We start from the raw sequence: 24214 nt of genomic DNA, 5'->3' as shown, positions 1-24214 counted from the left end.
GTAGGAACTCAGATCTATTTGGTGAGAACAGTGTTAATCTATACTCCTACTAACTTACAGTCTTATAAATAACTATTAAAAAGGAAAGAAAGAAAGGAAGGAAGAATGAAAGAGAGAAAGAAACTACTTCTGTGGGGAAAAGAATAAATTGGGGGGGGGGAGTTGCATCAGGGAGATGATTTAGTGGTAAAGCACCATACGAGAAACCCAAAGTTTGATTTCTGACACTTTATTAAAAAATCCTACTCATGGGGGCAGTCAGTAGCACACTGGGTTAAGCATGCATAGTACTAAGGCCAAGGACCCACACAAGGATCTGGGTTTGAACCCCTGGCACCAGCAGGGGAGACACTTCACAAACAGCAAAGCAGATCTGCAGGTATCTGTCTTTCTCTTTCCTTCTCTGTCTTCCCTCCTCTATCAATTTCTTTCTGTCCTGTCCAATAAAATGGAACAACGGCCACTAGGAGCTGTGGATTCTTAGTGCTGGCACCAGCCCTAGCAATAATCTTGGAGGGGAAAAAAATCCTTTTCACCAAATATACAATAGGATATGTCTCTGTAATTGTTAATTTACCTTTACTTTGGTGACTTTTATTTCTTTATTTGGGAATTAATGTTTTACATTCAACAGTGGCAGGGGGAGTGAGACCAAACCAATGTAACAGAATGACCATGTAAATAGACCACAACGTCAAGCAGTGTAACAGAAGGGATCCCAGAAGCAGAAGTAGAAGCATGCCAACAAGTAAATACAATAGTTTGTAATGCATAACATCCCCCAGTTTCCCATATAACAATACAACCCCCACTAGGTCCTCTGTCATCCTTCTTGGACCTGTATTCTCCCCACCCACCCACCCCCACCCCAGAGTCTTTTACTTTGGTGCAATACACCAATTCCATTTCAGGTTCTGCTTGTGGTTTTTTTTTTTCTTTTTTTTTTTTTTCTGATCTTGTTTTTCAACTTCTGCCTGAGAGTGAGATCATCCCATATTCATCCTTCTGTTTCTGACTTATTTCACTTAACATGAATTTTTCAAGGTCCATCCAAGATCGGTTGAAAACGGTGAAGGGTGCTTTATATTTTTAATCTTTTTATTGAGGGGGCTAATGCTTTATAGTGCAGTAATTGACACATGGGTACAATTTTGTTATGCATCAGAATGCCATAATTTCTTCTAGAGCAATTCTAGTGGTAAAATCTCTGTTTCTCTTGTCTGAGAAGGTCTTGATTTCATCATCATTTTAAAAAGATGGTTTTGATACATAACAGTATTTTTAACTGACATGTGTTTTTCTTTTAGCACTTTGAATATACCCTCCTATTCTTCTAGCCTGTGAAGTTTCCGACAAGAAAATTGCTGATAATTATTTCAAACTTACTAGAATATGGAGAATTGCTTTTTTAAAAACAATTTTATATTTATTTTCCTTTTTGTTGCCCTTGTTTTTCATTGTTGTTGTAGTTATTGTTGTTGTTATTGATAACAGAGAGGGAGAGAGAAAGATAGACACCTGCAGACCTGCTCTACCACCTGTGAAGCGACTCCCCCGCAGGTGGGGAGCCGGGAGCTTGAACGGGGAGCCGGGAGCTTGAACTGGGATCCTTACACTGGTCCTTGCACTTTGTGCCATGTGCGCTTAAGCCAATATGCTATCGCCCAACTCCCATGAGAATTGCTTTTTTTTCAAGTTGCTTTTAAGATTCTCTACTTGTCATTGATTTTAGACAAGTTGATAATAATTTTTTGTGGTTCTTCTTGGATTCTTGAGCTTCAATCTTTATGTCCATTTCCTCAGATTTAGGAAGTTTTTAGCCATTATCATATTCAGATATGCTTTTAGCACTTACACTTTATTTTTATTTTTTTTACCCCCACCAGGGTTACTGCTGGGGCTCAGGGCATACATGGTTATTCCACCACTCCTAGCAGTTTTTTCCCCCCTTTTCTTTGATATAAAGTGAGAGAGACTTCCTCTCTTATCATCCCCTTCCCTCTTGATTTCTGGCTATGTCTATTCAATAAATAAATAAAGGTAAGACAAGAAAAAAAAACTTTAAAAAAGAGAGAGAGGAGAGAGATCTGCAGGACCTTGTTACCACTGTGAAACTTCCTTCAGCAGATGAGGACCAGAGGCTTGAACTTGGGTCCTCATGAATGGTATATGTGCACTCTACCAGGTGTACCACTAACCTGTTCTTCTCTTCTCTTTTTTTGATTATTATAATCCCAAATTATTATGCATATTGGTCCCTTAATTGTACCATGAATCCCTTAGTTACTTTATTTCAGCCTTTGTTTCTTTCTGCTCCTCTGCCTCAACTACAGCTGATCTGTCTATAAGTTTACTAATTCACATGCCTTTTCACCTCTACTGTGAAAGCAACTCCCCTGCAGGTGGGGAGCTGGGGGCTCCAACCGGGATCTTTCCGCTGGTCCTTGCGCGTTGCGCCACGTGCGCTTAACCCACTGCACCACCGCCCGACCCCCTTCTCAAACCTTTTTATGGGTCCTCGTTCCCCTTTATATCTACCTGTGCAACTACAGTTCAGACATGCTGCTTGTCTCTGCATGGCTTCCAAACTCAGGCACCAGTCTAGTCAAGACAAAAGCCCTGTCTCTTGTGGTATCCCTAGACAAGACAGAACATTGAATATATTATTCTCTCTCTCATCCAGCAGGTGTCCTGGTGAGAGGAGGCTTTCTTCTAGTTACTCCGTGCTGTGTGAAGTAAGGGGAAGGGGCATGATTGGCTTTATCAGTTATCATGATTTCCCTACCCTTTTGCTGGACTCTCTTGGTTTTACAATGGTTTGGGTTCTATAGCTTCTTTACTGATGGTTAGATCCTAACAGGTATTCTGGCCTATGTATTGTTAATCTAGTGTCTATGTTCAGGAGTGAGGAGTTAATAGTTGTCTGCTCTGCTGTCTTGCTGCCTTCCTTCTTCCCTCTCCTCCATCTCCAGTAATGCTGAGATCACTCACTGTATAATTTCACCACTCCCTGTTCAACTTTTTCATTCTTTATTTCAGAGCCATGGGGAGGGCCACCACAGCACTGGAGCATCCCCACTGCCATGGCACTCCCATGTGGTGCCAGGATTGAAAACTCGCATGCTTTGCAAGGCACATGAGCTGTCTTTCAGTCCCACTTGCATTTTTTAAAGCACTTTATTTTTAAAATATTGTGACACTCTGGAACCCCACCTCCCCAGAGCCCTAACCCACTAGAGAAAGATTTTCATCCACAGGCTAGAGGTATGGATCGACCTGTCAATACCCATGTGCAGTGGAAAAACAATTACAGAAGCCAGAACTCCCACCTTCTGTACCCCATAAAGCTCTTTGGTCCATACTCCCAGAGGGATAAGGAACAGGGAACCATCCAATGGAGGGGATAGGATAGGGAATTCTGGTGGTGGGAATTGTATGCAACTTGTATCTCTCTTATCCCACAATCTTGTCAATCATTATTAAGTCCTAATTAAAAAAAAAAAGTCAGAAAACAGAAAAGATTGTTTCTACTGCATAAAAATAAAACATTTTAATGTTAAGACTATGACAAGCCAAGAAAAGTTTGCTAGTATATAAGCAAAGGTTACCATACTTAAAATTTTACAAGGTCTTCTATATCAGCAAAAAGTAAATATTTCAAAAAATTAGACAAAGAGTATAATTAAGGTAAAAGGAAAATATTATTAGTTAATAAGCAGATCAGATATCTCCAACCTCTAAAAAATCTTCAAACTCATTTAGTAATTATAGAAGATCATTTTCTTCTATCAAATTGGCATAATATTTGTTAAGGTCATATACAATGTTGGCAGCACAAGGGAAACTGAAAATTGGTGTGTAAAGCTGTGTGTCAAAGATATTTAAAATGGGAATGCTTCATGACCTGGCATTTCAACATTCCCATTTATTCCTGAAGTTTGCCAAGATCTGTATGCAGAAATATCCATGAGCTATTGATTTTAAGAGCTGAAAATTGAGATTAGTGTCCAGCAACTGGAATTTGACTAAATAATGCAAAATTACATAGCCAATTCAGTGCTGACAAATATTTAGAGAAATAAGAATATGTCCATGTTGTATAGTTAATTGTAAAAATCAGTTTATCAAGCAAAAAAAATATTGTGACATTGGAGATATGAATCACAATAGATGCTTAGAAGTAATCTTTCTAGTTGAGACAAGATTTATAAGTAAAAGGTACCTATAAAGAAAAAAAAAAAAGTAAAAGGTACCAATATTTGGTAAGCTGTAATTAGTGTCTGACTTATAAATACAACATTTTCTCAGAGTATTACTAAGCATTGAGCCTAGATTGAAGAAAAAAAAATGTCTTTGTAGTTGATAAGCTCCTTGAAGTCAGGAACTACATTTTTTTTTTAGTATAATATCTCTAGAATATCTTAGTCATATTCAAATTATTTAGTGAACAATGAAATGAGCAGAAGAAAGGGGATAGTATGAACACAAGAAAGAGGGCAAGAGAATTTTTAGTGTGTTTGGGAGGCAGACAATTTAGTTCATTTTGGAGATACTGAAAGCTATTGGAGAAGACAGTAGGGGATAAATGATTAAAAAGTCTTAGGTGGTAGGACTGACAAAATAGTTTACTTTGATAGTGTGCTGCTTTGTCATGTACATGACCCAGGTACAGCCTGGATCCCACCATATTGAAGGAAACTGGTACTGTGATTTTATTAAAAATATTTTATTTCCTTTTGTTGCCCTTGTTTTATTGTTGTAGTTATTGTTATTGATGTCATTGTTGTTGGATAGGACAGAGAGAAATAAAGGGGAGGGGTAGACAGAGAGGGAGAAAGAAAGATAGACACAGGGAGTCGGGCTGTAGCACAGCGGGTTAAGCGCCAGGTGGCGCAAAGCACAAGGACCGGCATAAGGATCCCGGTTCGAACCCTGGCTCCCCACCTGCAGGGGAGTCGCTTCACAGGCAGTGAAGCAGGTCTGCAGGTGTCTATCTTTCTCTCCTCCTCTCTGTCTTCCCCTCCCCTCTCCATTTCTCTCTGTCCTATCCAACAATGACGACAACAACAATAATAACTACAACAATAAAACAACAAGGGCAACAAAAGGGAATAAATAAATAAAAATTAAAAAAAAAGAAAGAAAGATAGACACATACAGACCTGCTTCACCGCCTATGAAGCGACTCTCCTGCAGGTGGAGAGCCAGGGGCTCAAACCAGGATCCTTATGCCGATCCTCGCACTTTGCACCACATGCGCTTAACCCGCTGCACTACCACCCGACTCCCCTGTGATCTCTTTTGACCTCTCTTCCTCTATATTAAAAAAAATAAAAGTAATAATAATAATGGGGGTTGGATGGTGGTCCACCTATTTGAGCACATATGTTACAATGCACAAGGATCCAGGTTCAAGCCCCCAGTCCCTACCTGCAGGGAGGAAAGCTTCACAAGTGGTGAAGCAGGCCTGCAGATATCTTCCTATCTTTCTCCCTGGTTCCTGCTTCCTCTCGATTTCTGGCTATTTCTACCCAATAAATAAAGACAATAAAAATAAATAATTAAAAAATAATCTGGGGGAGAAAATAAAGACACAGCTGTATTCTCCAGCCTAAGGATTGCCCTCTTTATGCTAGAGACTTAAAGACATTAGCAGTTATTTTATGTAAAAATAATACAGAACTCCCAAGAATCAGCATCCTCTGTTCTTTGTCACCATCTCTCCATTATTACTTACATCACATCCTTGTAATCTCTATTTTATTTTATTTTTATCAGAGCACTATTCAGCTCTGGTTTATGGTGGTTCAGGGGATTGAACCTGGGACTTTGGAGCCTCAGGCATGAGAGTCTCTTTGCATAACCATTATGCTATCTACCCCCACCTTTCTTGTAATCTCTTGAGTATACTCTAGTATTACAGAAGTTGAAGATAGGCAGCATGCTGTTTAAATCTTAGCTTTTTTCTAGCTATATATGTTACTTGATAGAGAGAACCAGATCATCATTGGCTTATGTGGTGCTGGGGTTCAAGTTCAGTATCTTACTCATATAAGTCCTAGTCTTTAATGCTTGACTACCAATCTGGTCACAGGCTGTGCACTATTAACAAGGTTGTTTAAGCTCCTTGAACCTCTAGGTGCTCATATACAAAATGAGAGAATTGGTATCTGACTGTTTTAGGACTAGAGAGATTGTGAAAACACTAAATGCTTGGTGTCTCTTATAAAATATTGTTGCCATTTTCATTCGTGTGTGTGTGTGTGTGTGTGTGTGTGTATTTTTGCACCCAGAACAGTGCCCATCTTTGTCCTATTGTGGTGTGAGGAATTGAACCCGGGACTTTGGAGACTCAGACATGAGAGTCTCTATGTATAACTGTTATGCTATTTCCCCCACCCAATTGTTTATATTTTTGTAACCACATGAGGGCCTTCTTAGACAGTATTTTTAGAGCTTTTTCTTTAATTTCATATGAGATAGTTTCACATAACAGAGAGAAAGGAGAAAGAAAACCCTGAGAACCACTCTACTACATGTGATATCAGAGACTTAACCAGGAACCTCAGGCATAAAATCCCTGGCCATTCTTCAATACTATTCTGCAATATGATAAAGTGAGGTAGAGTATGAAAATTATAGGGTGGTCTGGGAGGTGGTGCTACAGATAAAGCACTGGACTCTCAAGCATGAGGTCCTAAATTCAATCCCCAGAAGTACATGGTACCAGAGTGATGGCTGGTTCTCTCTCTTCCTCCTATCTTTCTCACCAGTAAATAAATAAAATCTTTAAAATAAAGAAAGAAAATTGTAGGAATGAAGTCCATAGCTATAAATTGATGGTCATGAGACCCAACACTTAAGGAAGTCAAGAGTCCATGTTACAGAAGAACTCATTAAAATTTAAGATAGAGGGAAGTCAGGCGGTAGCAGTGGGTTAAAGGCATGTGGCGCCAAGCGCAAGGCCCTACATAAGGATCCCGGTTCGAGCCCCCGCCTCCCCACCTGCAGGGGAGTCGTTTCACAGGCAGTGAAGCAGGTCTGCGGGTGTCTTTCTTTCCCCCTCTCTGTCATCTTTTTATTTATTTATTTTTTAATTTATTTCTTTATTGGGGAATTAATGTTTTACATTCAACAGTAAGTACAATAGTTTGTACATGCATAACATTCCCCAGTTTCCCATTTAACAATACAACCCCCACTATGTCATTTATTATCCTTCATGGACCTGTATTCTCCGCACCCACCCACCCCAGAGTCTTTTACTTGGGTGCAATACGCCAATTCCATTTCAGGTTCGACTTGTGTTTTCTTTTCTGGTCTTGTTTTTCAACTTCGGCCTGAGAGTGAGATCATCCCATATTCATCCTTCTGTTTCTGACTTATTTCACTCAACATGAGTTTTTCAAGGTCCATCCAAGATCGGCTGAAAACGGTGAAGTCACCATTTTTTACAGCTGAGTAGTATTCCATTGTGTATATAGACCACAACTTGCTCAGCCACTCATCTGTTGTTGGACACCTGGGTTGCTTCCAGGTTTTGGCTATTACAAATTGTGCTGCCAAGAACATATGTGTACACAGATCTTTTTGGATGGATGTGTTGAGTGAAGACAGAAAAGACAGTAAAGATCTTCTCCCATTCTGTGAGGGGTCTCTTGGTTTGGGTAGTGGTTTCTTTTGCTGTGAAGAAGCTTTTTAATTTGATGTAGTCCCATAGGTTTTTTTTTTTTTTAATTTTTTATTTAAGAAAGGATTAGTGAACAAAAGCATAAGGTAGGAGGGGTACAACTCCACACAATTCCCAACACCCAATCCCCATAACCCACCCCCTCCCCTGATAGCTTTCCCATTCTCTATCCCTCTGGGAGCATGGACCCAGGGTCGTTGAGGGTTGCAGAAGGTAGAAGGTCTGGCTTCTGTAATTGCTTCCCGTAGTCCCATAGGTTTATACTTGCCTTAGTCTTCTTTGTAATTGGATTCGTTTCATTGAAAATGTCTTTAAAATTTATGCAGAAAAGAGTTCTGCCAATATTTTCCTCTAAGTATTTGATAGTTTGTGATCTAACATCCAAGTCCTTGATCCACTTGGAATTTACTTTTGTATTTGGTGAAATACAGTTCTTCTTCTAGCGTTTGCCCTTCTTCCGTAGCCAGTCAACAGCGTCAGGTTGAGCCTGATGTAAAGTTTCGAGACCTCCTTTGAATCTGGAGAGGTGGCAGTCGTTGACTATGTGGGTCATAGTCTGTCTGTAGCCGCAGGGGCAGTTCGGGTCGTCTCTGGCTCCCCAGCGATGGAACATAGTGGCGCACCGGCCATGGCCTGTTTGATAGCGATTGAGGAGGGCCCAGTCATAACGTGCTAGGTCAAAGCCGGGTTGACGCTTGCAGGGGTCTGTGATGAGGTGTTTGTTCTTTACCTCAGCTGACTGCCAACTCTGTTTCCAAGAGTCTGGAACAGAGAAGTTCAGTGTAGGCGTAGGGGACCAGATTGGGTGACGAGACGACAAGCGTTGGACAGGGTGGGCGAAGATCTCCGCGTATATTGGCAGGTCCGGTCGAGCATAGACGTGGGAAATGAACTTAGATGATGCCGCATCCCGACGAATATCTGGCGGGGCTATGTTGCTAAGAACTGGCAGCCATGGGACCGGGGTGGAACGGATGGTTCCAGAAATTTTCCTCATGGAGGAATATAATTTGGAATCGACCAAGTGGACATGGGGGCTATGGAACCATACTGGGACACAGTATTCTGCAGTGGAATAGCATAATGCCAGAGAGGATGATCTGGATAGTGTGGAAGCGCTCGCGCCCCATGAGGAGCTGGCCAGTCTTGCAATGTTATTCCTCGCGCCCACCTTTGCTGCAGTTTTTATGAGATGTTCGTGAAATGACAGAGTGCGATCGAGAGTAACGCCAAGATAGACTGGCTGGGCTTCGTGCCGGATTCTCGCATCGTCAAGCTGCACATTAAGTTCACACGAGGCCGAGGCATGGTGTAGATGAAAAACAGATGATACCGTTTTTGCAGTGCTAAGGATTAGTCGCCATTTTTTACAGTAATCAGATATCAGAGACATGTCTTTCGTGAGTGTTTCCTCGAGGATGTCGAACTTGGATGCCTGAGTTGCACAGCAGATGTCATCGGCGTAGATGAACTTCCTTGAAGAAGTTTCTGGGAGGTCATTGATGTAAATATTAAATACAGTGATTCAGTTTCATTCTTCTGCATGTTTCAACCCATTGTTTCCAAAACCATTGTTGAAGAGACTCTGCTTTCCCCATTGAATAGTCTGGGTCCCTTTGTCAAAGATTAGATGTCCATAGGTGTGGGGCCTCATTTCTGGGCTCTCAGTTCTATTCCACTGGTCAGTGTGTCTATTCATGTTCCAGTACCAAGCAGTTTTGATGACAATGGCCCTATAATACAGTTTGAGATCTGGGAGTGTGATGCCTCCGGTTCTGTTCTTTTTTCTCAAGATTGTTTTGGCAATTCTAGGTCTTTTCTGGTTCCAGATAAACATTTGTAGCATTTTTTCTGTTCTCCTAAAAAATGTGCTTGGGATCTTGATGGGGATAGCATTAAATTTGTAGATGGCTCTGGGTAATATCTTCATTTTGATGATGTTAATTCTTCCAACCCATGAACATGGAGTATCTTTCCACTTCCTTGTGTCTTTTTCAATTTCTTTAAGTAGTGACTCATGATTTTCAGTATACAAGTCTTTCACTTCTTTGGTTAGGTTTACTCCTAGATATTTTATTGTTTTTGTTGCTATAGAAAAAGGAATTGATTTCTGGATTTCAATTTCTTCTAACTTAGTGTTTGCATAGAGGAATGCCACTGACTTTTGAATGTTAATTTTATAGCCTGACACCTTACTGTATTGCCTGATGATTTCCAAAAGCTTCTTGCTGGATTCCTTAGGTTTTTCCATGTATACTATCATGTCATCTGCAAATAAGGAGAGTTTGACTTCTTCTCTTCCAATCTGTATGCCTTTAATTCCTTGCTCCTGCCTGATTGCTATGGCAAGAACTTCCAACACTATGTTGAATAGTAATGGTGATAGTGGGCAGCCCTGTCTAGTACCTGATCTGAGGGGAAATGCTTCCAGTTTTTCACCATTGAGTATGATGTTGGCTGTAGGTTTGCTATATATAGACTCCACTATCTTCAGGAATTTTCCATCTATTCCCATTTTTTGTAGTGTTTTGATCATAAAGGGATGTTGTATTTTGTCAAAGGCTTTCTCTGCATCTATCGATATGACCATGTGGTTTTTGGTCTTGCTTTTGTTGATGTGGTGGATCACATTGATTGATTTACGTATATTAAACCAACCTTGCATGCCTGGGATAAACCCCACTTGGTCATGATGAACAACCTTTTTGATATACTGCTGTATCCAGTTGGCTAGAATTTTGTTCAATATTTTCGCATCTATGTTCATCAGAGATATTGGTCTGTAGTTTTGTTTTTTGGTTGTGTCCCTGTCTGCTTTTGGTATCAGGTTGATGTTAGCTTCATAGAAGCTGGCAGGGAGTAGTCCAGTGTCTTCAATCTTCTGGAAGACTTAAAAGTAGAGGTATTAGTTCTTCTTTGAAGGTTTTGTAGAATTCATTTGTAAAACCATCTGGTCCAGGACTTTTATTTTTGAGGAGATTTTTGATAACTGTTTCAATTTCATTAGCTGTGATGGGCCTGTTCATGTTACCCACTTCCTCTTTACTTAGTTTTGGAAGTTGGTAGGTATCTAGGAAATCATTCATTTCTTCCAGGTTCTCTAGCTTGGTGGCATATAGTTGTTCATAGAAGCCTTGCATGATATGTTGAATTTCTGCGGTGTCTGTTGTGATATCTCCTCTTTCATTTAGTATCCGATTTATTTGGGTCTTCTCCCTTTTTTGTTTTGTGAGTCTGGCTAAAGGTTTTCTGATTTTGTTTACTCTTTCAAAGAACCAACATTTACTTTCGTTGATCTTTTGTATGGTTTTCCTATTCTCAATGTTACTGATTTCTGCCCTAACTTTAGTGATTTCTGTCCTTCTGGTTGCTTTAGGGTTCCTTTGTTGTTCTTCTTCTAGGTCTTTAAGATGTGCAATCAGGCTGTTTATTTGTGCCTTTTCTTGTTTCCTAATGTGTGCTTGTATAGCTATGAACTTCCCTCTTAGGACTGCTTTAGCTGTGTCCCAAATATTTTGATAGCTTGTGTCTTCATTTTCATTGAACTCTCGAAACATTTTGATTTCTTCTTTGACCCAGAAGTTGTTAAGAAGTGTACTGTTGAGCTTCCACATTTTGGGACTGTTACTAATCTTTTGTTCATTGATAAGTGTTAGTTTAATTCCACTGTGGTCTGAGAAGATGCTTGGGATGATTTCAGTGCTCTTGAATAGGCTGATGCTGTCTCTGTGGCCTAACATATGGTCTATCGTTGAGAATGACCCATGTGGATTTGAGTAAAATGTGTATTCCAGTTTCTTGGAATGAATGACTCTGAAAATGTCCAATAGTTCTAGTTTATCTATCTCTTCATTTAGCTCCCTTATGTCTTTATTGATTTTCTGCCTGGATGATCTGTCAAGCTGACAGAGTGGGGTGTTGAAGTCCCCTACTATGATTGTGTTACTGTTAATATATTACTGTAGCTCTTTCAGTAGAAGTTTGATATTTAGATGGCTTCTCATTGGGTGCATAGATGTTAATAATTGTTAAGTCCTCTTGATTGACTGATCCTCTGAGCATTAAGTAGTGTCCATTCCTATCTTTTTAAATCTTATCTATTTTAAAGTCTATCATGTCACATATGAGAATAGCTGTTCCTGCCCCTTTTTGTGGGCCATTGGCTTGTATGATAGTTTTCCATCCTTTCACTTTACGTCTGTGTTTGTCTTGTTGAGTTAGGTGAGTTTCCTGTAGACAACATATTGTTGGGTTGTGTTTTCTGATCCATCTTCCTACTCTGTGTCTTTTAATAGGTGAATTCAGGCCATTGACATTTATTGATATCAGAGATTGAAGATATTTTAACGCCAGTCTTGTAGAGTTTTAGAGTGTTTTGATATATGTCCTATTTGTGGTGGTCTGGTTGTTTATAGGAGACCTTTCAGAACTTCTTTCAGGGCAGGCTTGGTGATGGTTGCTTCCTTCAACTGTTGCTTGTCTGAGAAGGTTTTGATGCTTCCATCTAGTCTGAATGACAGTCTAGCAGGATATAGTATTCTTGGCTGAAAGCCTTTCTCATTGAGCACTCGATAGATATCTTGCCATTCTCTTCTGGCCTGTAGTGTTTGTATGGAGAAGTCTGCTGCTAATCTTATGGGTTTTCCTTTGTAGGTGACTGTTTGTTTTTTCTCTTGCAGCCTTCAGGATCCTTTCTTTATCCTTATTCCTTTCCATTCTAAGTATGATATGTCTTGGTGTCTTTAGGTCTGGGTTAATTCTGTTTGGGACCCTCTGGGCTTCTTGAATTTTTATGTCTTTGATGTTGTCTAGACTAGAGAAGTTTTCAGCTACTATGGCCTGGAAAATGCTTTCTTCCTCTCCTTCTCTTTCTTCCTCTGGTATGCCAATAATGTGTATATTTTCTTTTGAAGTCATCCCATAGGACTCTGTTGCTGTTTTCAGCATCTCTTAATCTCTTTTTGAGATCTCTTACTTCTTTTTTAGTTGTCTCTAATTTATCCTCAATCTTGCTAATTCTGTCTTCACTGACTTTTCACCAGTAAAGATCTCCCATTCTGTGAGGGGATCTTTACTTTCTGCCATCACTGGCTCTTCACCAGTCTGGACCACCTTTTTTTTTATTTAAAGATTTTATTTATTAATTAATGAGAAACAGAGGAGGAGGAGGAAGAGAGAGAGAGAGAAGCAAGTATCACTCTGGTACATGAGCTGCTGGACATTGAACTAAGGATCTCATGCTTGAGAGTCTGATGCTTTATCCACTGAGCCACCTCTCAGACCACTCTGGTCCAGCTCTTTTAGATAGATAAAAACAACGAAAGACCGGGCAGGGGTAGATAGCATAATGGTTATGCAAAGAAATTCTCATGCCTGAGGCTCTGAAGTCCCAGGTTCAATTCCCTGCAATACCATAAGCCAGAGCTGAGCAGTGCTCTGGTTAAAAAAAAAAAAAAAAGCAAAGACAGGGGAATCCACATTAATACCTAAGCTTCCCTCAGTTTGGTGGGGGCTGGCCTTGAACCTTATTCGCATGCCAAAGCAGGTACCCTCCCAGGTGAGCTAACTTGTTGACCCTTAAAAATCTTTAAAATTTAAATAATTTCTTTCAACTGTGAGAATTAATGAGGACACATTTTCTACTCAATAAACAAACAGCATAAATGTTATTTTACTAGGCCTAAATTATTACTAACACAAATGTAAGTCAAAAATACCCTCCAAGTACAAACAAAAGGGCAGAAAATATAACTTCAAATATTCCCATGATCTTCAGTTATAATAAGATATAAGAAATATTGAATTATGTTTATTCTACTGGTTTTTTTTTTTCCAATTATTTATACAGACAGAGCAATTGAGGGCAACAAGGAAGATAGGGAGAGAGGAAGAAGGACACCAGCAGCACTGCTTTACCATTTGGGAAGTTTCCCCCTGCAGGTGGGAACTGGGACTTGAACCTGGGTCTTTGCTCATGGTTAACAAGAGCATTTTATCAAGTGACCATTGCTCAGCCATTTTGTTATACTGTTTTAAACGTTAAAGTGGTAAATAAATTTATTTATGTGGTCTGGGAGATGGCGCATAAAGCATTGGACTCTGAAACATGAGGTCCTGAGTTCAGTCCCTGGCAGCACAAGTACCAGAGTGATATCTGGTTCTATCTCTCTCTCTTCCTATCTTTTTCATTAATAAATAAATAAATTCTTTTTAAAAATGAAATAAAATAATAAATTTATTTATTAATATGTTTTAACACCAAAAATATACTATTTGACACATTATAGCCTATATTTGACTAAATTAATTTCTAGTGGTAAAATGCCTGTTATCAAAAATCCCCTTCATGAAAGCTAGTGTCTATGAACAGTACAGTCCTCATGATAACACTAAATTTTCAGTTGAGACAAACTAACTTCTTTCAAATATGTTGATTTGTTGGGAACCATAAAAAATGGCATCCTTACTATACTTGTTTTCATTGTTATAAGGAACACACCATGTGCATGAACTATAGAGAAAGCTAACTCTCTTTTATATTTTTTTCCCCTGCATATACTTAATCTCATTTCACTAGGATCTAGACAGTTATGTACAGCTAGGAAAGTGACATTAACATAAAATATTTTGCAAAGGAATTAGGCTGATGAAAAATTAGGTTAAGCGAACTGTCGTCATAGAATTTCACAAGATGGGAGTCGGGCTGTAGCACAGCAGGTTAAGCGCAGGTGGCGCAAAGCTCAAGGACCAGCATAAGGATCCCGGTTCGAACCCTGGCTCCCCACCTGCAGGGGAGTCGCTTCACAGGCGGTGAAGCAGGTCTGCAGGTGTCTATCTTTCTCTCCTCCTCTCTGTCTTCCCCTCCTCTCTCCATTTCTCTCTGTCCTATCCAACAACAACAACAATAATAACTACAACAATAAAACAACAAGAGCAACAAAAGGGAATAAATAAATAAAATAAATATTTTTAAAAAAAAGAATTTCACAAGATAACCTCAGCTTGATGGTCCAGTTATTTATCTATAGATTATGCCTGTTGGTTGATATCCTGGAACATATTGTGTCTCTTACTTTGCCTCTGCCAATGTTAGATGTGGTGTCAGAGATTGAACTCAGGAGCATACATATGCTCATTACCATCGACCCACCTTTGTGGCCCAATTTTTTTTTTCCATTTTATTTTATTTTAAAGTTTTTTTAATATTTATTTTCCCTTTTGTTGCCCATGTTGTTTTACTGTTGTAGTTATTATTGCTGTTGTTATTGGTGTTGTTGTTGTTGGATAAGACAGAGAGAAATGGAGAGAGGAGGGGAAGACAGAGAGGGGGAGAGAAAAATAGACAACTGCAGACCTGCTTCACTGCCTGTGAAGTGACTCCTCTGCAGGTGAGGAGGCTGGGGCTCCAACCGGGATCTGGGATCCTTACTCTGGTCCTTGCGCTTAGCACCACATGCACTTAACCCTCTGCGCCCCCAGTTCCCAGTTGCAGGGAGAAAGCTTTAAGAATAGTGAAGGGAGTCGAGCAGTAGTACAGTGGGTTAAACGCATGTGGCGCAGAGCTCAAGGACAGGCTTAAGGATCCTGGTTCGAGCCCCCAGCTCCCTACCTTCAGGGGAGTCACTTCACAAGTGGTAAAGCAGGTCTGCAGGTGTCTATTCTGCACCCCCCCATCTTCCCTTCCTATCTCCATTTCTCTGTGTCCTATCCAACAACAACATCAATAACAACAATAACTACAACAATAAAACAACAAGGGCAACAAAAGGGAAGGAAGGAAGGAAGAAAATTCATTTTTTAAAAAATGATGAAGCAGTGCTTCAGGTATCTGTGCCTCTCACCCCATTCCATCTCAATTTCTGGCTATCTCTTTCCAATAAATAAATAAAGATAATACAAAAAAATTTTTTTTTGAAAAGAGAAAAATAGAATACTGTCCTATCAGCCATAGAGTACTACTCTTTTTGCTGTTAAACCCAGCACCTCCCACTTGCGAGTCAGGCAATTTACTGCTAAGCCAGCTCCCAGGTCTTAGATATTGTATGTAGACTTTGACTCAGATATCTGGGTCTTTGATCCAAAACTGAGCCCAGAATCCTCTGGAGAAAACATTCAACAATTCAACAGAGAACTTTTAATTTTAAAAGCCAGGCAAAGTTGTTTGTTTGCCACCAGTGTGGCAAATTTTATTGCTGGAACTTAGTCCCAGTACAATGACTCCACTGCACTCAACAGCCTTTTTTTTTTTTTTTTTTTTTCATTTTTCTTTTGGCAGAAGGTAAGACAGAGGAGGAGAGAAACACAGAGGAGACACACCTGTAGCAGTACTCCACCACCGGAGAAACTTGCCCCTGAAGGTCAAGGGACCAAGGGCTTGAACCTGAGTCTTTGCACAATGGTAACATGTGCTTTACCATGTGCACCACCACTAGGCAGGGGTTTTATTCAACGACTGCCATTCAGAACTAGCACAGACTCAGCCTGGGTAAGAGAAGAACTGGTCTCCAAACAATAGGAAGATGCAAGCTTTATAGCATAATAATAATAATAATAATAATAATAATATGTTGTTGTTGTTGTTGTGGGGAAAGCAAAGGAACAGAATGAGCCCTCTGTGAGCAAGGGGCTCTAACCGGGATCCTTATTCTGGTCCTTGGCTTTGCGCCACCTGCACTTAACCCGCTGCACTACTGCCTAACTCCCTGTTTTTGTCTTTTTAACCTATCCTTTTTTTTTTTTTTTTTTGCTTCCAGGGTTATTTCTGGGGCTCAGTGCCTGCACCACAAATCCACTGCTCCTGGAAGCTACTTTTTTCCCTTTTGTTGCCATTGTTGTTTTATTATTGTTGTGATTATTTTTATTATTGTTGTTATTGATATCATTGTTGTTGGATAGGACAGAGAAAAATAGAGAGAAAAGAGGAAGCCAGAGAGGGGGAGAGAAAGACACCTGCAGATCTGTTTCACTGCCTGTGAAGCGACTCCTCTGCAGGTGGGGAGCCAGGGGCTCGAACTGGGATCCTTACACAGGTTTTTGCACTTTGTGCCATGTGCACTTAACCCACTGCGTTACTGCCCGACATTCCCTATCCTTCATAACAGTTTAATTCCTTTATTTATTTATTTATTTATTATTGGGGAATTAATGTTTTACATTCAACAGTAAGTACAATAGTTTGTACATGCATAACATTCCCCAGTTTCCCATTTAACAATACAACCCCCACTAGGTCCTCTGAATCCTTGGACCTGTATTCTCCCTACCCACCCACCCCAGAGTCTTTTACTTTGGTGCAATAAGCCAATTCCATTTCAGGTTCTGTTTTCTTTTCTGATCTTGTTTTTCAACTTCTGCCTGAGAGTGAGATCATCCCATATTCATCCTTCTGTTTCTGACTTACTTCACTCAACATGATTTTTTCAAGGTCCATCCAAGATCGGCTGAAAACGGTGAAGTCACCATTTTTATAGCTGAGTAGTATTCCACTGTGTATATACCACAACTTGCTCAGCCACTCATCTGTTGTTGGACACCTGGGTTGCTTCCAGGTTTTGGCTATTACAAATTGTGCTGCCAAGAACATATGTATACACAGATCTTTTTGGATGGATATGTTGGGTTCCTTAGGATATATCCCCAGGAGAGGAATTGCAGGATCATAGGGTAGGTCCATGTCTAGCCTTCTGAGAGTTCTCCAGACTGTTCTCCACAGAGGTTGGACCAATTGACATTCCCACCAGCAGTGTAGGAGGGTTCCTTTGACCCCACACCCTCTCCAGCATTTGCTGCTGTTACCTTTTCTGATGTATGACATTCTCACAGGAGTGAAGTGGTATCCCGTTGTTGTCTTTATTTGCATTTCTCTGACAATCAGAAACTTGGAGCATTTTTTCATGTGTTTCTCGGCCTTTTGGATCTCTTCTGTGGTGAATATTCTGTCCATGTCGTCCCCCCATTTTTGGATGGGGTTATTTGTTGTCTTGTTGTTGAGTTTGTCAAGCTCTTTATATATGTTGGTTATTAAACTCTTGTCTGATTTATGGCATGTAAAGATCTTCCATTCTGTGAGGGGTCTCTTGGTTTGGGTAGTGGTTTCTTTTGCTGTGAAGAAGCTTTTTAATTTGATGTAGTCCCATAGGTTTATACTTGCGAATTCCTTTTTTAAATATTGATTGATTGATTTTTTTCCTCCAGGGTTATTGCTGGGCTCAGTGCCTTCATCATGAATCCACCGCTCCTGGAGGCCATTTTTTTCCCTTTTGTTGCCCTTGTTGTTGTAGCCTCGTTTTGGTTATTATTATTGCCATTGTTGATGTTGTTCGTTGTTGGATAAACGGAGAGGGGGGGAAGACAGAGAGGGGGAGAGAAAGAAAGACACCTGCAGACCTGCTTCACCGCCTGGGAAGCGACTCCCCAGCAGGTTGGGAGCCGGGGGCTCGAACCCGGATCCTCGTGCCGGTCCTTGCACTTTGCGCCACATGCGCTTAACCCACTGCGCCCCCGCCCGACCCCCCCATATATTTATTTATTTTCCCTTTTTGTTGCCCTTATTTTTTATTGTTGCTGTAGTTATTATTGTTGTTGTTATTGATGTCGTTGTTGTTAGATAAGACAGAGAGAAATGGAGAGAGGAGGGGAAGAACAGAGAGGGGGAGAGAAAGATAGACACCCGCAGACCTGCTCCACCGCCTGTGAAGCAACTCCCCTCCAGGTGGAAAACTGGGGGCTTGAACAGGGATCCTTACGCTGGTCCTTGCGCTTTGCGCCACGTGCGCTTAACCCGCTGCGCTACCGGCGGACTCCCCAACAGTTTCTTATCCTGGTAAGTTTTGTGTGAGTGGTAGGAACAGTTATGACATATGTTTTGGTAAACTGGCTGTATCCTTGTTTGATGGAAACCTTTTTCTTCTTCTTTTTATTAATTTCTTTATTGGGGGAATTAATGGTTTATAGTTGACATCTAAACACGATAGTTTGTACATACATAAAATTCTCCATTTTTCTAATGGAAACTTTTTTTTTCAATGAAGTCAGGGACAAATGCCTGTCTTTTAAAAAAATTTTATTTTTTTTTGTTGCCCTTGTTTTATTGTTGTAGTTATTATTGTTGTTATTAATGTCGTCGTTGTTAGATAGGACAGAGAGAGTTGGGGGAGAGAAAGATAGACATCTGCAGATTTGCTTCACCGCTTGTGAAGTGACTCCCCTACAGGTGGGGAGGCATGGCCTCAAACCGGGATCCTTACACTGGTCCTTGTGCTTTGCACCACCTGCGCTTAACCCGCTGTGCTACCGCCTGACTCCCTAATGGAAACTATTTAACCTTGGCTGTTGACTTTTTTTTTATTGCCACCAGGCTTATCTCGGGTGGCTCAGTGCCTGCACAATAAATCCACCACTCCTAGCAGATTGTTCCCTTGCTCCCTCCCCTTTCCCTCTCTCCTTCTGCTCCCTCTCCCCTTCCCCTCCCCCTCCCCTTCCCCTTCCCCTCCCCTCTCCTCTCATCTCCTCTCTCTCCTCTCCTCTTCTTTTTACTTGATAGGACAAAGAAATTGAGAGAGAGAGTCACCTGCAGCGCTGCTCCACTGCTTGCAAAGCCTCCCCCCCCACACACACACACAAGTAGAGTGTGGCCTTGTGCATGGAATGTGTGCTTAACTGGTGTGCTACTGCCCTGCTTCTAGCTATAGACTATTAGTTGACCATTAACTTAAAAATAAGAAACTGAAATTTACTGAGAAGTCAAATTCAGATAATGTATGCTCATAAACAAATGGTCTAACTTTAAAATAATCACTTTTGTAGTTACTTATACCTATTAAAAGTCATGCTTAATGAATTATATGCATAGATTATTTTAAAATTTTGTTTATTTTTTTTAACATTTTCTTTATTCATTTATTGGATAGAGACAGAGAGAAACAGGGAAAATAGGGAGGGAGAGAGAGACACCTACACCACTGTTTCACCACTTGTGAAGCTTTCCCCTGCAGGTGGGGACAAGTGGCTTGAACCCCAGGTCATTGCATATGGCAACATGTGTGTTCAGCTGAGTGCACCACCACCCATATTTTGTTTTATTCTACTTCACTAAAACTAATTTGATATGTCTGTACAACATTCAGTACAGTTACTACCACAGAACATTGGAGATGTGGTAGGGGGAAAATGTGTTAGTAAGACTTACTTGTTGTGCTCTCATAATGTGTTCAGGAGTCTTCTTCCTGATGTCCCTTACCCCCTTAAGGCTCAACTTTGACTTCTGGGGTGTCAGGTAGTGATTCATTATTTCCCTCCCTCTTTACTTTCTTTCTCTTTTCCTTTACTTGTCCAGTAGTATCCTGTGCCTCAGAGGGTTACTTTCTACTTCCTACTGTGATAAAGTAATCTCATTCACAGTGGTTAAAGGGATTTGTGTGTTTTCCTTATGAAATCCGTATTTGCCTTAAATGAAGATGTCAGTGTATTTACCCATATGGTAGGACTCACTGGCAGACTGAGAGGGTTGGGATCTTTAAGACAGGAGCAGAGGGGTCTGGAATTTGTGCTGCATGAAGTTTATTGGGTAGCTACTGGCCTTCTCTCTTGTGTCTGTTCACTATAGTTGAGTTCCCAGAAGTACTTGTTTTATTCCTCCATGAAAGATGAGAGTTCATGCACAGTTCATGTCTTTGAAATGCCTTCTATGCCTTATTTGAATAAAAGACCCTTTTATATTTTTACCACACAGCACATTCTGTTGGATCTGTAAGTATTCAGTGTTATGCCCCAGCAGGAGAGTGAGCGGAAACTGATTTTGCCTCTTTAATTCAACTGCATTTTATGGTGCTGTGGGTTAGTGGTTTTTTGTTTATTTGTTTGTTTTAGCATCTTAGTTGGACTTTTACTAACCTTGTACTATGTTACTATTAAAGACTGTTCTCAAAGACCTAAGGAACACAAATAATAACAGCAAAATCCTTTAATCTGCCTTGGAGTGATTGTAATTTTTCTCATATTTAACATAAAAGTGTCTTGTAGTTTTCTGTTTAAAAATATTTTATGTCAGCCAGAAAAATCTCTCACTTGGATAGTGCACTGTTTTGCTGTATATACAGCCAATGCCCTCACAACATTGGAGGAAGCTCTGGTGCCCTGGTTTCTTCCTTACACACACACATCTGAAAAAGTCAGCCTGGAGGAGGGAAGCCCCGGAGATGACAGAAAATAAAAATGCAGCCAGGGAAACAGTGCAGCTGGTAGAACTTCTCTCTCTTCCTCAGCCTCTCCCTGTCTCATGTGAAACTCTAATACATAATAATAAAATTAATCTTTTTAAAAATGTCATCTTTTTTTTTTTTTTTAGGAATTTTAAACTTTGTTCAGGGAAATTGAGAACATTCAATTTTAGAACATGAGAGAGAAAGAGAAAGAGAGAAGCAGAGTTAATACTCACATGATGATCTGGACAGATAGCAAAAATTTTATTGTCTTTATTTATTTGATAGAGACAGATTCATTCTGAGGCCAGGTGGTGGCACACATGGTTAAGCACACACATTACAGTGTACAAGGACCCAAGTTCAAGCCCCTGGACCCCACCTGCAGGGGAAAAGCTTCATGAGTGGTGAAGCAGGGCTGCAGTTGTCTCTCTGTCTCTCTCCCTCTCTCTCTATTCCCTCTCCTCTCTCAGTTTCTATCCAATAATAAATCTTAAAAATGTGTGTAAAAAGAGGATAATTGAAATAAATGTAAAGATTATGAATGCTGTGGTCCAGGAAGTGGCGCAATGGATGAAGTGTTGGACTCTCAAGCATGAGGTCCTAAGTTCAATCTCCGGAAGCACATGTATCAGAGTGATGTCTGGTTCTTTCTCTCTCCTCCTATCCCTCTCATTAATAAATAAATAAAATATTTTTTAAAAGATTATGGAGAGTCGGGCGGTAGCACAGCAGGTTAAGCGCACATGGCGTAAAGCACAAGGACTGGCGTAAGGATCCAGGTTTGAGCCCCCTACATGTGGTGAAGCAGGTCTGCAGGTGTCTATCTTTCTTTCCCCTTCTCTGTCTCCCCTCCTCTCTCGATTTCTCTCTGTCCTATCCAACGACAGCAACAACAACAACAATAATAATAACCACAATGATAAAACAAGGGCAACAAAAGGGGAAAAAATGGTTTCCAGGAACAGTGGATTCGTGATGCAGGCACCGAGCCCTGGCAGTAACCCTGGAGGCAAAATAAATAAATAAGATTATGAATGCTGTGGTTAGGGAAATAACTGGTACAGTACTGACCTCTACCAGTGAGGTTTCCGGATCAACCCCTGGCACTGCATGTAATGGAGTGGTGGTGCTCTGACTTTCTCCTTGCTGTGCCTCATGTGAAATTCTTTCTCAGGAGTTGGGTGGTAGTGCAGCGGGTTAAGCACACGTGGCACTAAGCACAAGAACTGGCTTAAGGATCCCAGTTCGAGCCCCTGCCTCCCCACCTGCAGGGGAGTTGCTTCACAGGTGGTGAAGCAGATCTGCAGGTGTCTTAACTTTCTCTCCCCTTCTCTGTCTTCCCCTCCTCTCTCCATTTCTCTCTGTCCTGTCTAACAATGACGACACCAATAACAACAACAATAATAACTACAACAACAATAGAAAACAACAAGGGCAACAAAAGGGAAAATAAATATATATATATATAAAGAAAAAATTCTTTATCATATGTAGTAAATGACAGAAATCTTTAATTAAAATAAAAATAAAGATTATGAATACCTTATTCCCCTTTTCTCTTTCTCCTCATTCACTCACATTCCTTTAGATAGCTTGGTTGGTTGTGAAGATTGATATTTTGCTGACCACTAAGCTGGAAGAATGGTAGGTAATATTCCATAGGGGGAAGGAATATCTCTTGAAAGTTGAGAAAGGAAAGAGTCTTCCCATAGAATTCACTTCTATGGACAATTTTCAGTAGTGGCCCCTGGGGGAATAGAATAGAAATTACCTTGGTACCTTGGCTGATATGAAATTTCAAATGATTGACTCGTGATAGCGGAGTCTCTGCTGGATTGCCACTTTGCAGTAATCTGAAGAAGTCTGCACTTTACTATCCATAAAGTTATGGAAAAAGGGATGGGAGGGGGAGTTAGGGAAGGGTGGACCTTATTTAATGATTAATGCTATTAATGCATGGTCGAAAAAGTCATGATATATTTTTCTATGCAAAAATTAGTCATGAATTTTACAACCCAATAGACTGTAATTTCCTTAGGTTCTCATACATCATATAACTGGGGTGCCTAAATTTTATTTTTTGATGAAAATATAATAAACTATATAGGTTCTGTGTTTATTTGCAGTCATCTTCCCAGTACTTGATTTTTTTTTTTTTTGCCTCCAGGGTAGTGCCGGCACTACAAATCCACTGCTCCTGGAAGCTATTTTTTTTCTATTTTATTTGCTAGGACAAAGAGAAATTGAGAGAGGAGGGGGAGATAGAGAGAAAGACACTTGTAGACCTGCTTCACCACTTGGAAAGTAACCCCCCTGCAGGTGGGGAGCCAGGAGCTTGAACCGGTAGCCTTGCAAGGGTCCTTGTTCTTAGAACTATGTGTGCTTAACCCAGCACTTGATATTTAAAAAAAAAATTTTTTTAACAAGGAAAACTTTTATTTATTTATTTATTTATTTATATTTAAATTATTTCTTTATTGGGGAATTAATGTTTTACATTCAACAGTAAATACAATAGTTTGTACATGCATAACATTCCCTAGTTTCCCATTTAACATTACAACCCCCACTATGTCATTTATCATCCTTCATGGACCTGTATTCTCCCCACCCACCCACCACAGAGTCTTTTACTTTGGTGCAATATGCCAATTCCATTTCAGGTTCTACTTGTATTTTCTTTTCTGATCTTGTTTTTCAACTTCTGCCTGAGAGTGAAATCATCCCATATTCATCCTTCTGTTTCTGACTTACTTCACTCAATATGATTTTTTCAAGGTCCATCCAAGATCGGCTGATATTTTTTTTAATTTTATTTTATTCCCTTTTGTTGCCCTTGTAGTTATTATTGTTGTTGTTATTGATGTTGTTGTTGTTGGATAGGACAGAGAGAAATGGAGAGAGGAGAGGAAGACAGAGGGGGAGAGAAAGGTAGACACCTGCAGACCTGCTTCACCACTTGTGAAGCAACTCCCCTGCAGGTGGGGAGGCGGGGGCTCGAACTGGGATCCTTAAGCTGGTCCTTGTGCTTTGTGTCACCTGCACTTAATCCGCTGCGTTACCACCCAACTCCTCACTTTATATTTTTTATGCTATGCTGGGAAACAAACCCAAGGCTTCATCATGGGTGATGCTGCTTCCCCAACTCAATTTTTTATACTGTGTTCCGAGAGAGAGAGAGAGAGAGAGAGAGAGAGGAATGAGCAGCCCAGAAGGTAGCACAGTGGCTAGTGTTGTAAGTCCTAAGTTCTATCCCACACGTCACATGTGCCAGAGTGAAGCTCTGGTTCTCTCTTAATTTAAAAATACATATATTTATTTA

At 40.3% G+C, this 24214-nt stretch overlaps 1 protein-coding gene across 12 annotated transcripts in view; it reads left to right on the top strand.

Moving 5' to 3' along the window:
* Window positions 1–24214, top strand: part of USP49 (ubiquitin specific peptidase 49) — a 105835-nt gene that overhangs the window by 50706 nt on the left and 30915 nt on the right. For 2 of the 12 annotated variants that reach the window (XM_060189807.1, XM_060189805.1), the window contains exon 5: window positions 15966–16088. The exons of the other annotated variants lie outside the window; for them this stretch is intronic. The gene's annotated coding sequence lies outside the window, so the exon portion shown is untranslated. The remainder of the gene's footprint in view (window positions 1–15965; window positions 16089–24214) is intronic. 12 annotated transcript variants of the gene reach the window in all.

The sequence above is a fragment of the Erinaceus europaeus genome, chromosome 4, assembly GCF_950295315.1.
Source record: "Erinaceus europaeus chromosome 4, mEriEur2.1, whole genome shotgun sequence".
Classification (NCBI taxonomy): Eukaryota; Metazoa; Chordata; class Mammalia; order Eulipotyphla; family Erinaceidae; genus Erinaceus; species Erinaceus europaeus.
Note: the sequence above shows the minus strand (reverse complement) of the source record. Positions and strands in the feature narration are given on the sequence as shown.